The following is a 12,141-nucleotide window of genomic DNA, read 5'->3' as shown; positions in this document are numbered from 1 at the left end:
AGGTTATGTCATGGTGCTTCTGACAGAGACAGCGTTCCCTGGGTTTAAAATTCTGGTTTAAAACAGAAGGACATTGCCACGTGTTATGATTTAACAAACAAATCACAAATCTGCAGTAAGATGAGGAAAAAACCATAAAATGCCCCTTATCCAAAAAGTAAAATTAACCAGTGCTGGTCTATCAGTATGTTATAGAAATTACTCATCTCTGTTCTTTAATTACGTCCTACAGTGCCTAATTAATTACTGCTTGTACAGCACACAATCATTAGCCAAGGCTCTGTATGGGTATTTTAAAACAGCACAGTCACTCCTGTGCATGGGCAGAAGGGTTGGGAAGAATAGAAGGGGAAAGAAAATGATTGAATGAAAAACTACAAGGATGATCTGAAATCTATCACTCTCTTTGCTCTTTCCTTTTTCCTTCTGACCCCGTTGTTTTTCTCATTATTCATCTTTCTCTTGTGTGCTAATGTTACATTCAGTTTGTCTGAGTTTTCTCTTTTAAAGAACAAAAAGGAGAAATTGCCTATTTCCTGCTAGTATTTCTAGTATTTCTTTTAGGACACAACAGTTTAAGCAACATAAAAATGGTTAAATAAAATAAACCTTACCACACAGTTTTAGTACCAACAAGCCTGTTGAAGAGGAAGCAAAAGAACTCAAACAGAACACATCATTTACATCAGCAATAACTACACAGAAATTGAATTCTAGCAAGTGAAATTCAACAATGTCCTCCCTAAGTAATACAAATATTCTCAAATTAAAAGTGCTATCATCTATATTGCCTATACTTCTGTGCTAAGAACAGGTGCTCATTTCTGCAGCAGCATCAGTCCATCAGGAACATCTCTGGTATTTCAGAGGATGTGATGAGACACACACAAACACAAACTTTTGTGTGCACTGAAGGAAGATTTACAAGTGATCCAAACAAATAATGGGATCAGATCAAGTGTAAACCTAAAACTGAGTCAGTGCCACCACATCTCTTCATGTGCTACTCCCTGAAATCACAGCCCCACAAAGTAAATAATTAATCTTTATGAATATTTAGTGATTTAGATAGGAAATATGGTATATAGCTGTCAAGAGAAAAAATGTTCCATGCTAATGTACTGTTAGCTAAAATCAACTCAAAAATTCAAACTTGAGATTCTGAGGTAGCTGTTTCACCCAGAGACACCACAGGGATTATTTTCTACCTTCAGGCATAAAAGGAGAGAAATAAAAAAGAAATTTGGTATGTGAGAGCAGGTGGGGGATGACAGACTGGAAACTCTTGAAATAAAACACTCCTGAAGAATTTGAGGTCAATTACATTAATCTGAAGAGAACTGCAGAATTCTAAAGGTGCTGTTAAGCTTCAGGAACAGAGGGTGCCCAAGGAAGAAATTATATAATCAGTGTCCTGTATAAATGCAAATAGAAAAGAGTAATCTCTGTTCATTTTATTCATAGAAATGAGGAGTAGAAGGGCTGAGCTGTGCGCCACAAACATCCCAAAACACTGGGAGCTACTTAGCAGCTGAACAGATTACAGTGCACAAAATCCAGTGAGGTTTCTGAGGGTGGTGTTAAAATGGAGCTGCAAATTATAGGTGAAGAGAATAAATCCAGGTACTGGTATTTTCCAGGCCTTTGGTTGGTTTTACCACTTTTTAAAATCCTTTTTATTTTAAGAAGTCTCAAATTTGCACTCTCAGCATAGAATGTCTCGTAGTCTGGGCAGCGCGGGCTGAAAACCAGAAACTTTAGCAAGTCCCTGTCACCAACAATTCATAACTGTCCACGACCCTCAAGATCCCTGGGGCAGAATTAACAGGGCTAAAGCATTTAGGACACATGAAAAGGCTTGGCAATGTAACAGGCTCTTTACAAAGCACATTATCATCCAGAAATCCACAGCTGTGCCTGGAGATCTGGACAAGGATAACCACGAACTGAAACTGGAATGTGAGGATGATGCAGAAATTAACACAAGGAGGTAAAACACACCAGGGGCAGAGGACAGGCTGGATTTTGAAAAATCCCAGCCAGGCAACTCTCAGAGCTCTGTGGACTCATGGAACCAGAATGCAATTTACCTCACACATGCAGAATACATTTCAGGAGAAAACCTTCAGTGCTGGAGGACCTGAAGAGTGGTGTTTGATAGTCCTTTAAAAATTAATGGATGTGAGGATGTGGCATTGTCCTTCCTCCATCCCTGCAATCCTGGATGCAATCAGGCTGCTTTCTGGCCCCTATTCCACCACATATTTGCAATTATAAAATATTAAAGATTCTTAATATATGATAGTCTTAAGACTTATAATGAAAGCTATAAAAACAGAATGCAGAAATAGAAGATCAAATTCTCACTCACAGCAAAACAAATTGAGATGAGCTCCCTTTACTTCAGTGAGCTACTGAAGGCTTAAGTGTTAAAATAAATTAGAATTGAAACATTCTTACATGTAAGAAAGAGGGCATATCAAAGAGGGCATTTCCAAAAAAAGATTTCTTTTTTACATGTAAGATAATTTCAGTACAAACATTTAGTATCCTTTTAAACCAAATTCATCATGAGGAGAATTAATATCTATTTTTTTCTAAAGAAATTCTTTACCTTCAGCAAAATACTTTTCTTTTTGTTTCCTTAACTCATTTCCAGTTAAGGAAACTTCTTTATTTAAAAGACTTTACTCAAGTTCTTAAAGACTTCACAGTAAAATTGTTAAACTAGTTTTAAAGAAGTAAAATTATTAAAGGAATTTTTCTGGTTTCCCTTCCAAGCTTGTTTCCTGAGAATTTAAGAAACAAAAATTATACAAGTGAAGAAAACCACTAAACCAAATATGTGTTTGGATAAAATAAATTTGACAATTTTTTGTTTGGAAAAAAATATTAACTCCCCCCCCCCCCCCTTCCTTTAAGGCCATTTTAATCAAAATTTGCAGCAACTTTCACTCAGAAAATAGATTCTAAAACCTTCATGCAGCCCTATAACAACCCCATTTCCCAGCTGCTCCTGACTGGACACTGGAGTCTCATCTCCCACCCCCAGCCCTTGTGGCAAAGGCCCCACACACAAAAAAACAATGGTCAGTGAACCTGAAACCAGAGAGGGCCTTGTGCACATTGCCTGGGCAGAAAAACCCCATTCCATTCTCCTTCCTGGCTAATAGCAATTTTCTGTGCCCCTTTCCATCCATCACTGCAGACAGCCAGCCCTGCAATGTTCCCTACACAGGAATTTTAAGTGTTCCACTTTCCCTCCATTCTTTTTCACTGCCTAATATCTTTCATTTCCTACAAAACCACGATGGTGTGCACAAAATCTTTCACCCTCAAAGCCTGTTTCCAACACAATGAAATGCAGAAAAGGGTTTGCACACCCCTACAGGAACACAGTTCCCAATATCAGTATTTAAAGCCTGAATGGAACACAGACCGTAGGAATGCCTGAAATGGATCTAAACCTTTTATGTTTTTCTGGACAAAGGGAAAATAAGTATTACTGGAACATGAAGAATCTTTACCAAGTCCTGATCATTCTGCTATAATCTGCAAACAAACACAAATCTGTTGCATATCTTTTAAACCCATACCAAGTCAAGAGGAAGAAAAGCCTAATTCTAGCAGGAATAACATCTAAAATATTTACAGGGAGAAAAGCAAGAGCAAAAACAAAAAAAATGAACAGATTATTTTTTTTAATATGATCAGCAGTAAATTAAGTGCTGAGTGTCTCATGTATACAAACAAGCATAGGGTAAAGCTCTTCAGAATTTTAAATTTAGCAAAAAAGAAAGCACCCACTGAATTTTTTTTAATGAATGCTCAAAACAGCACCGGTTTTTGGTTTTTTTTTTTTTTTTCCTGCTGCACCAATCAAGTTATTTCTCAGAGAAAAAGAGCTTGTGAATGTCTTCTAGGCATTATTTGATTAAGTTGACAATATTATGTGAGCAATGGTTGGGTACCCACTGTGCTGTACTTTTGACCAAATTGATTTGTGTAATGAACACTTGCTCTGTCTCTTCTCCAGCCTGAACAGGGCTCTTGATTTAACCAGTGGTGCTGGGAGCCAAGTGAATTTACAGCCCCCACAGTCATTCTCTCTCAATCTGGAGAGAATAGCAGCAGCAGTACATGAGCAAGCATAATTCAATACATTGTGCTATAAGCACAGAAAATAATATCAGAGCTCTGCAATATACCTGTTTGATTTGATTTGTAAACCCGATAAAAAAAGCAATCGAGAAAAGTTCAGCAGAAAATATATATATATACGTCCTGAGCAAAAATATAACCATGCCCAATGTGTACAAACTGAAAAAATCATGCATAGTAAATCACCTTCATACTTCCCTCAGATAATATTGCACATTTTCCATTTTAAAAGGATCCAGATTCTGGAAAGTTATCTTTCCATTAAAAAGTGAGCAAAGAGAATAATTTAAATCCGAGTTTGGGACTTTCTGAAAATGCTGTTTCCCATATATACCACTAACAGAGAGCTGACAAAGTGATGGGCTTGTAGCTTTCCTGTTTTCTTAAGTAGATCGACTGATTAATTAATCATACTTGTTTTGGTAAATTTATATTCTGAAAAGTCCCAGCTCTGCAACGTGCTTGCCAGAAGCACAACAACAGAAAAAAATGGAGTTATATACGCAAATGGAATTATATACGCAAATCCATCTGTTTGGGCTTAAATTCACACAAAGATGTACACAGAAAAAAATTCTATTATTGTGCCATTTCACATTGGTGATAAACATTACCAGAAGTATCAGTGACTTCTCTTCTGCTATCCTTTTCTCATGAATAAGATCAATAGTAAGGTCTCATTGCTTTCAGGATATTAAAAGTTTAGATTAATTCTTCAAATTAGCTCTAAAGATACAAATATTTCCAGCATCACATACTGCAAAGCATGCAACTCATGCCACATCCATTTAACCCCTTAGGAATCATTTCCTGAAGAGAATGTGCACTGTTTCTTGTTCTGTTCTAATGCAAAAAGCACACAGATGTGGGACTTGCTGCTATGCACAAAGAAATAAAGAAATGTAATAACGTAATCATGCCTGCATTTGATAATTTGGAACTAGATGATCCTTAAGGTCACTTCAACACACACCCTTCCATGATTATCTTTTTAAATTTCTGGTGTAGCTGAGTGTCTCATGCTTCGTTTCAGAGACACTGAGAGTGAAACCCTGCAGGGCAAGCCCTGACCCATCTTGTTTTTAATGGTAAAATTTCCTTTTATTTCAGTTGGGTCACAGTTTCACCCTGATGTTATACCAACTTGACAAAGTAATTTCAGCATTACCACTAAGTTCACTCCATTTCCCAGATTACAAAAGGTATAATGAAATTACAAAAGGTATAATGGTTTCATATTCTTTAAAAAAACATTTTACTACCCAAAGCACCAAATGCAAACTGAGCAAAGCAGTCACTGGGACAGGTCTGAAAGAAGCAGACAGAGGACCAAGTCCCTGTCTTGAAGGCTGTGCTGTGCCCTCTCCAAAGTGCTGAGCTCTCACCTGTCGCAGACATCTTTTATGAAAAATCCTTTCCTTAGGATTTTTGCGCTCCTGAGAAGATGAGAGGCCTCAGGAACAAAATGTAAACAATTATTATCTGCTGCTGTGGAATGCAACAGGAGGATCTGTGATTGGGCTCATGTGGTCGTTGCTAATTAATGGCCAATCACAGTCCTGGTGTCTTGTACTGTCTCAGTCAGTCACAAGCCTTTGTTATCATTCCTTTTCTAATCTTAGCAAGGCTTCTAATGAAATCCTTTCTTCTATTCTTTTAGTATAGTTTTACTATAATATATACCATAAAATAATAAATCAAGCCTTCTGAAACATGGAGTCAGATCCTCATCTCTTCCCTCATCCTGGGACCCTGCGAACACCACCACACTCACCCTGCGCCCTGCTCAGTCCATTGATGCCCAAGAGCCATTCTCCCTCCCATCTCCCTACTGGAAAGAGTGCGTTTGATGTTTAACTGTGCCTATTATTCTTATTAATAATAATCTTTGAGAGGTGAGGTGAGATGTGACACACACCTTCGGGCTGTGAGAGACACAGGCAGGGTGCCAATGCACCTCTGGGGAGGGAGAACACCCAATCACCCCCCTCCCTTCTGCAGCATTGCCTCTCACAGCTCCTTGAGCAGCCACAGGAATACAATTTACTGCCAGGAACACAGTGTAAGGTGGCTGGCTCTGACTGGGGCATTTGTTTTAGATATACTGCCACACACAAGCACACCCCGCCAGAATCCCTTAATCCAATTTACTGACAAATGAAAAAGAACCTGAATAATTTTGTGCTTTGCTTCAGCAGTTTCTGACGTTCCACTATTGAACATGCTCTGGGGTTTCAGCAGGCTGGGTATTGTTCAGGGCTGAAGACTTACAAGCAGCAGTGATTATTTCTCTCATTTCTAGATGGATGCATTCTGGATGCTGATACCACAGGCTACAAGAAAGCACTGCTATTATTGTGATAGCTTATGCATGGAGAGCTAGTAGCCTAAATAAGAGATCATTAATTCTGGGGACAGATAGGAGCAATAAGATGGGTTTCTTAAGCCTCTGGTACTGCAGGACAACCAAAGAGCAATTAATAACTTGGCTACATTAATTATTTCCCCAATTAATCTTCCTTAACAATATGCAATATAGCCCTTATATAGCGCTTTACATTGCCTTTGCTGGTTCATCATTTTTCTTCTAAAATATTCAGCAGGGTCTCAGGGAACAGCAGATCAATCATGTCTGGAGGAGAATCACCAAAAGCCATACATTTTTTGACTTGAGAACACCTCTCAAAACTTGGGCCAAATTTGCTGGCATAAAGAGCAGATATTACTTTAAAAAAAATATTTGTAAAATGTTTTAATAGAGTTATGTGTAACCAAGCAGTTGGCAAGTTCAGTTAAGGACATCCAGCTGATGCCAGCATGTCAGTAATGTGAAATGGAAGAGGGAATGATAAAAGGTTGCCTCAATGAATTATTTATTGCTTGCATCGATTCAATAAATATTTCTGACCACCTAGTGATCCCATCCACAACATCACAAGAGCAATTAACAAAACCTTTCCTAATTAGCTGCATCCTGGCTCCACTAGCCAAGAAGGAAATGCATACACACTATGCACATCTTTAGAAGATGACACTATGTATAATAAAGCTCAATTATTGTGATATAATCACAAGATAGTAATAAAATAAATTCATTGGATTTATTCTTTAAAAGAAATAGACAGATTAGGAAATATTATACTGTCAAAGGACAAAAGCATTAATTTAATCCAAATAATAAATCTTAAGTAGTGATACAGAGTCACAAAGAAATAGTCAATTGATTTTGCTATTCCTCTTTCATCTGTTAGTCAGAAGTTTGTTTTATTTCTGATGTAAGTCTTGCAGGAAGCAAGTGTTTAAAAATAACTTTGTTTCAATGCTTGAAAGCCTAATGTAAAATCCAGACGGGCAACCAATGAAAACATACTAAAAAACCCCATGGCAGTAAATATAGAAATCTTGATTAGAGGGATTTTTATCATTTGAGTGGGAGCTGTATCTTCTCACTGCAAAGCTGATTTTACAAAGTATTACCAGAAGAAGAAGGCACCAGGATCCTCAGCACTAAATAGTGCCGTGCTCATGAGATTTCCCCCCACAAATTGCTCAGCACATTTGCTCTGCAGATTCTCCACTCATTCCTCTCCCTCTGGAGCTCCTTTCCCCCTGTGTGTCTGAAAGGACCCACAGCACTCATGGGGTGCTTTCATGAGCACCTAAAGCCTCAAAAACACACTTGTCCTTCCTGAGACCTTGGGGCTCAGGCTCCTTCCACCCACTGCTCCACAAAACCTGAATTATGTGAAATAAGATATAAAAAATCATATAGAATAAGACTTGGAAAGCACCTGAAAGTATCAATAGGGAAGAGCTGCGGTAGGTTCTAAACATGCAGAAATAGAGATTTGCCATCTAAATACAAAGTTTAAAGGAAGAAGGGTAAAATAGATGCAGAAATATTGAAAGGTTTTGTAAAGCTTACAGGTAAATATTCCCAATGGTTATGATAGGCCTTAAAACACTTTAAGTCAATTTGATAGGCAATAAATCAGGACACAATGCCCTTGAGGATAAGACTTTCTGACTGATGCAAAGTTTGGCATGCTAGGTTTCTGGAAATCCACTGATTCTCCCCAAGTTCTCCTGTCCAACTCATTTACTACCTTGATTTATGAAGAAATTATTCAGAAAAGAACATAAATCAATACACAGTAAGGCAACTGTACTTTTACCTGTGGACATTCATTCATGCACAAGCATTGCTGCTCTAATATAGAAGGAGATTCTTTGTTTCAAATGTTCTAATTAGCTTAAAAATTCTTTCAAGTGTTATCCTTCATAAGTCAACATTATAAAAGGCTTCAATGTTGCAATAAAGCTTATTACACTTTTGTTCTGGCAGCAAGGTCTATCTGGAAAAATAACTTTCAACATCTGCAACTAACTTGTAAAATGCTGTGACAGTCAACAATATTTGTCCAAATAAAGAAATCACTAATTAAATACTGTGCTACACAGCTTCAGAGGATATTACTTTCTTTAAAAATAAAAAATAAAATAATAAAATAAAAAGAAAAAGGGAAAGTGTCTTTAGATGGAGCATTTGCAGGTTTGGCTAGGAGTTGTTTACTCTCAGCTTGAATCAATGCACACCAGTTTCTGGAATTCCCCTCTGAACCAGATTGATGTCATGCATGTAAAGTCCCTTTTTGTGAGAGTTGTGTTGACACAGCCAGCTGCTGAGTGAACTTGTGAGAGCAGAGTCTCATGCTGAGAGGGAACGGCTGATTGCTCCAGCTCCAGCTCAGGGAAAGAAAGGAAATGTGACAGTGTGATAAAAGGTTTTTCTCTGTTTGACCCCTCACCTCCTGCTGGATCCCTACTGTGACACTCCATTTGCTCACTTGCAAATCTTTGCCCAAGGAGTCAGCTGTTGAACCCTCTGAAATACAGAGGAATTTGAGGGTTCTCCATGTCACAAAAAGACATTTTCTAAATCACATTGTTCTTTTTATACTGAGGCACTCACCCCAATTTAACAAGCAGCAGTTCAGTTCCTTGTAGGATAGTAAATTCTCAAATTTAGATTACCAATTTCACGAAAAAACAGCTGAATTTATTTTTTTTTTTTGGGTGTGTTTGGAAGTCTCATACCTTAGCAGGCTGCAGCCAAAGGCAAGCAGCATTTCCAAAGAGCTGAGACATTTTGAATGGAAAAGCAGGTCTGTACCTGCTTTTCTCCAAAAGCAGCATCCCTGAAGTTTTCCAGTGGCACAACCAGACACAGACAAGTCCACATCAAGGAAAATTATGCTTGATGTAAATCATTCTTTTTCATCCTTCTCTTCAAGCTCATCCAACACCTTTCCTTCAACAATGTGAAAGACAATTTAAAGTTTTAGGAAACATCCATTTGTCCTTCCCTTCTCCCACTTCAGAGAAGAAAAATCTAAGGAATAGTGGATGTTTCAAAGAATTTTTAAAGGGTTTAAACCATCATTTCAAATCCAGCTGTGAATGCTGATGTTGTGATGAACTCTGCTTGATCATATGAATGCACAATGCAGCTCCCACTGCAGAATTGCTTTGAATACTGATACTCAAGTTTAACGAAATATCTTTTGAAGAACTGGAAACAGGACTTGGATTCCCTTGAAATCAACTTTCCTTTCCTGGAAAAAGTTCTCAGGAAGGGGGGCAGAGGAGACATTCTCAAACAGCAAACCTGCAATCAGGAGGATTGGCACTGTGAGTTTAAATCTAATTCCCATCCTTCCCTCTGGCTCACAGCAAACCTGCCAACAGACCTCTTCCCTTATTCATCCTCAAACGCAGCAACCAGACATTTCTGAGCCAAGACATTTCTATTTTCATCTAACATCTGTACAGAGAAGCCGTAACATCTCAGGCAGTTTTTCTGTCTATATTTCCCTTCAGGAATCAGCACAGGATGGCACAGCCACGCTCACTCACGGAGCACAGATTCATCTCCCTTTGATTTCTCAGGAAGGGACTTGGCCAACTGATGCTGTTGGGAGATGAAAGCAGGCAGGGTGGGGTTACTGATACCCCAGAGGGTTGTGCTGCCATGCACAGGGACCCTGGCAGGCTGGAGAAACAGGCATGAGGAACCTCATGGAGTTCAGCAAAGTCCTGCACCTGGAGAGGAACAGCCAGAGCAGAGCTGCAGGAAAAGAGTCCAAGTGGAATAGGAGTCAACAATATGGGAAGGATGGGAGCATCTGGCAAACAAGGAGAGAATGAGAGAGCCAGGAGTGTTCAGCCTGCAAAAGAAAAGGCATAAATGCCTGATGGAAGGGAGGAGAGATGAAGGACCCACACTCCGGCCAGTGGTGCCCAGAGAGGGAACAAAAGGCAACGAGCAAAAGCTGCAGCACAGCACATGCTGTGGAGGAGCTGGGGAAAGCTTTTCCTGTGAGTGCTCTAACATTATAACAGATTCCCTAGAGACCTTGTGGGGCTCCCTCCCTGGAAGAATTCAACACTCTGATGAATTCTGCTCTAGCTGATCCTACTTGATTTGTCAGCAGATTGAAGCCAGGTCCAGTGACAATGCCCAGCCTTGTGCAACCCTGGGAGCAGTGACAGAGCAGGAGCAAGGACAGCAATCAGAGGGCCAGGGGCACATTCAGAGAGTCAGGGACCTGTTCAGAGGGTCAGGGACCCGTTCAGAGGGGATCCTGTCCAGAGGGTCAGGGACTCCTTCAGTGGGTCCCATGGCAGGCAGAGCTGTGATGGGGAGCCCAGTGGAGGTGGGCAGGGCAGGAAGGACCAGCAGACCCTGACAAGGGCTATTCACAAAGGCTGATGAAAGAATATAATGAAAAAACAAGATGTAAAGGAACATTGAAAAAGGGACTAGGAAAAAGGTTCATATGGATGGGCAAAAATTTCCACTTGTGGTACACAAAACACCTCCCCATACACACAGAGATCCTTGTTTTCTGTGACCTGGCTCCAAACAGACTCTTTCAGGCACAGAAAAATTAAAACCTCCACAGTTTAGCATGGCACTGCAGCAGAATAACCATTACATAAAGCAAATTATCACACAATAATAAAGCAATATTATTATATCAGCAAATGGCAAGTGTGGGTCACCTCTTCCCATCACTGCTCTCCATCGTGTGATGGCCACAACCCAAATAAACAAGGCACTCTTCAGGGAGGAAGGATTAATGTTACACAAGGCACTCCAGCACCACCACTCTCCTCACTGTGCACTGATTTACTCAGTTACCCTATTTTACCTTTAAAGCTCACTTGGATAGCTAAGATTCCTACATTCCTCTCGTAAAATCTCTTGACATATAAATTGAGTATTCTGTACAGTAGTATAACGATGTAAGTAAATAAATACATTTATTTTTTGGGCATCATTTGTTAGTTCCTAGGATTTTTACTCCTTTCTGCATTCCAGTATTCGTCCCACCTGCACAACATAACTGAAGTCTCTCTCTGCACACGCTTTTTTCCCATACCAGTAACTGAAGGTTGTAATGATGACCTGATTCCTTGAAGTATAACTAAAGTGAAATCTATTATTTCCAAACAATTGAAACAAAAAAGCAACATAAAGGAAAACTGAAAAGAGAATTTTGCCAGATGCCTATCACAGAGTTCGCTTATCAGCCACCAACCTCTGTGACAATAATGCCAGTGTCCGATACCCCAAAGCAGTGTTTCATCAAACTCCACGAAGAATTTACTTTTTTAAATCATATTTCAAACTTCTGCTGCAAAAGAAAGCCCCACCAATCCCAGTCAACTATCTCTGTAGGTTAGTAGACTTAAACTGGAAAAAAGGGAAAAAAAATAAGAAAATATTTTTTAGTTATTTTTATGAAACTGCTTCTAAACCTCAGCTTGTCTCCCTAACTTGTCTAAGAGGTCAGCCAAACAGATTTTCAGTTTCTTCAGTGATTTTGGGACATGCAGCTATGTTTAGCTGCAATGCTGTTTCAGAAAATATTTGGTAATCTAACGTATACTGAAAAGAAACCATTTCATGGATCC

General features: G+C 39.2%; 1 protein-coding gene across 38 annotated transcripts in view; it reads right to left on the bottom strand.

Moving 5' to 3' along the window:
* Window positions 1–12,141, bottom strand: part of RBFOX1 (RNA binding fox-1 homolog 1) — a 1,176,073-nt gene that overhangs the window by 94,439 nt on the left and 1,069,493 nt on the right. The window lies entirely within an intron of this gene.

The sequence above is a fragment of the Melozone crissalis genome, unplaced genomic scaffold (assembly GCF_028551555.1).
Source record: "Melozone crissalis strain CALT ecotype California unplaced genomic scaffold, PUWL_Pcris_2 ptg000012l_1, whole genome shotgun sequence".
Lineage (NCBI taxonomy): Eukaryota > Metazoa > Chordata > Aves > Passeriformes > Passerellidae > Melozone > Melozone crissalis.
This window is presented reverse-complemented; position numbering and strand designations above follow the sequence as displayed.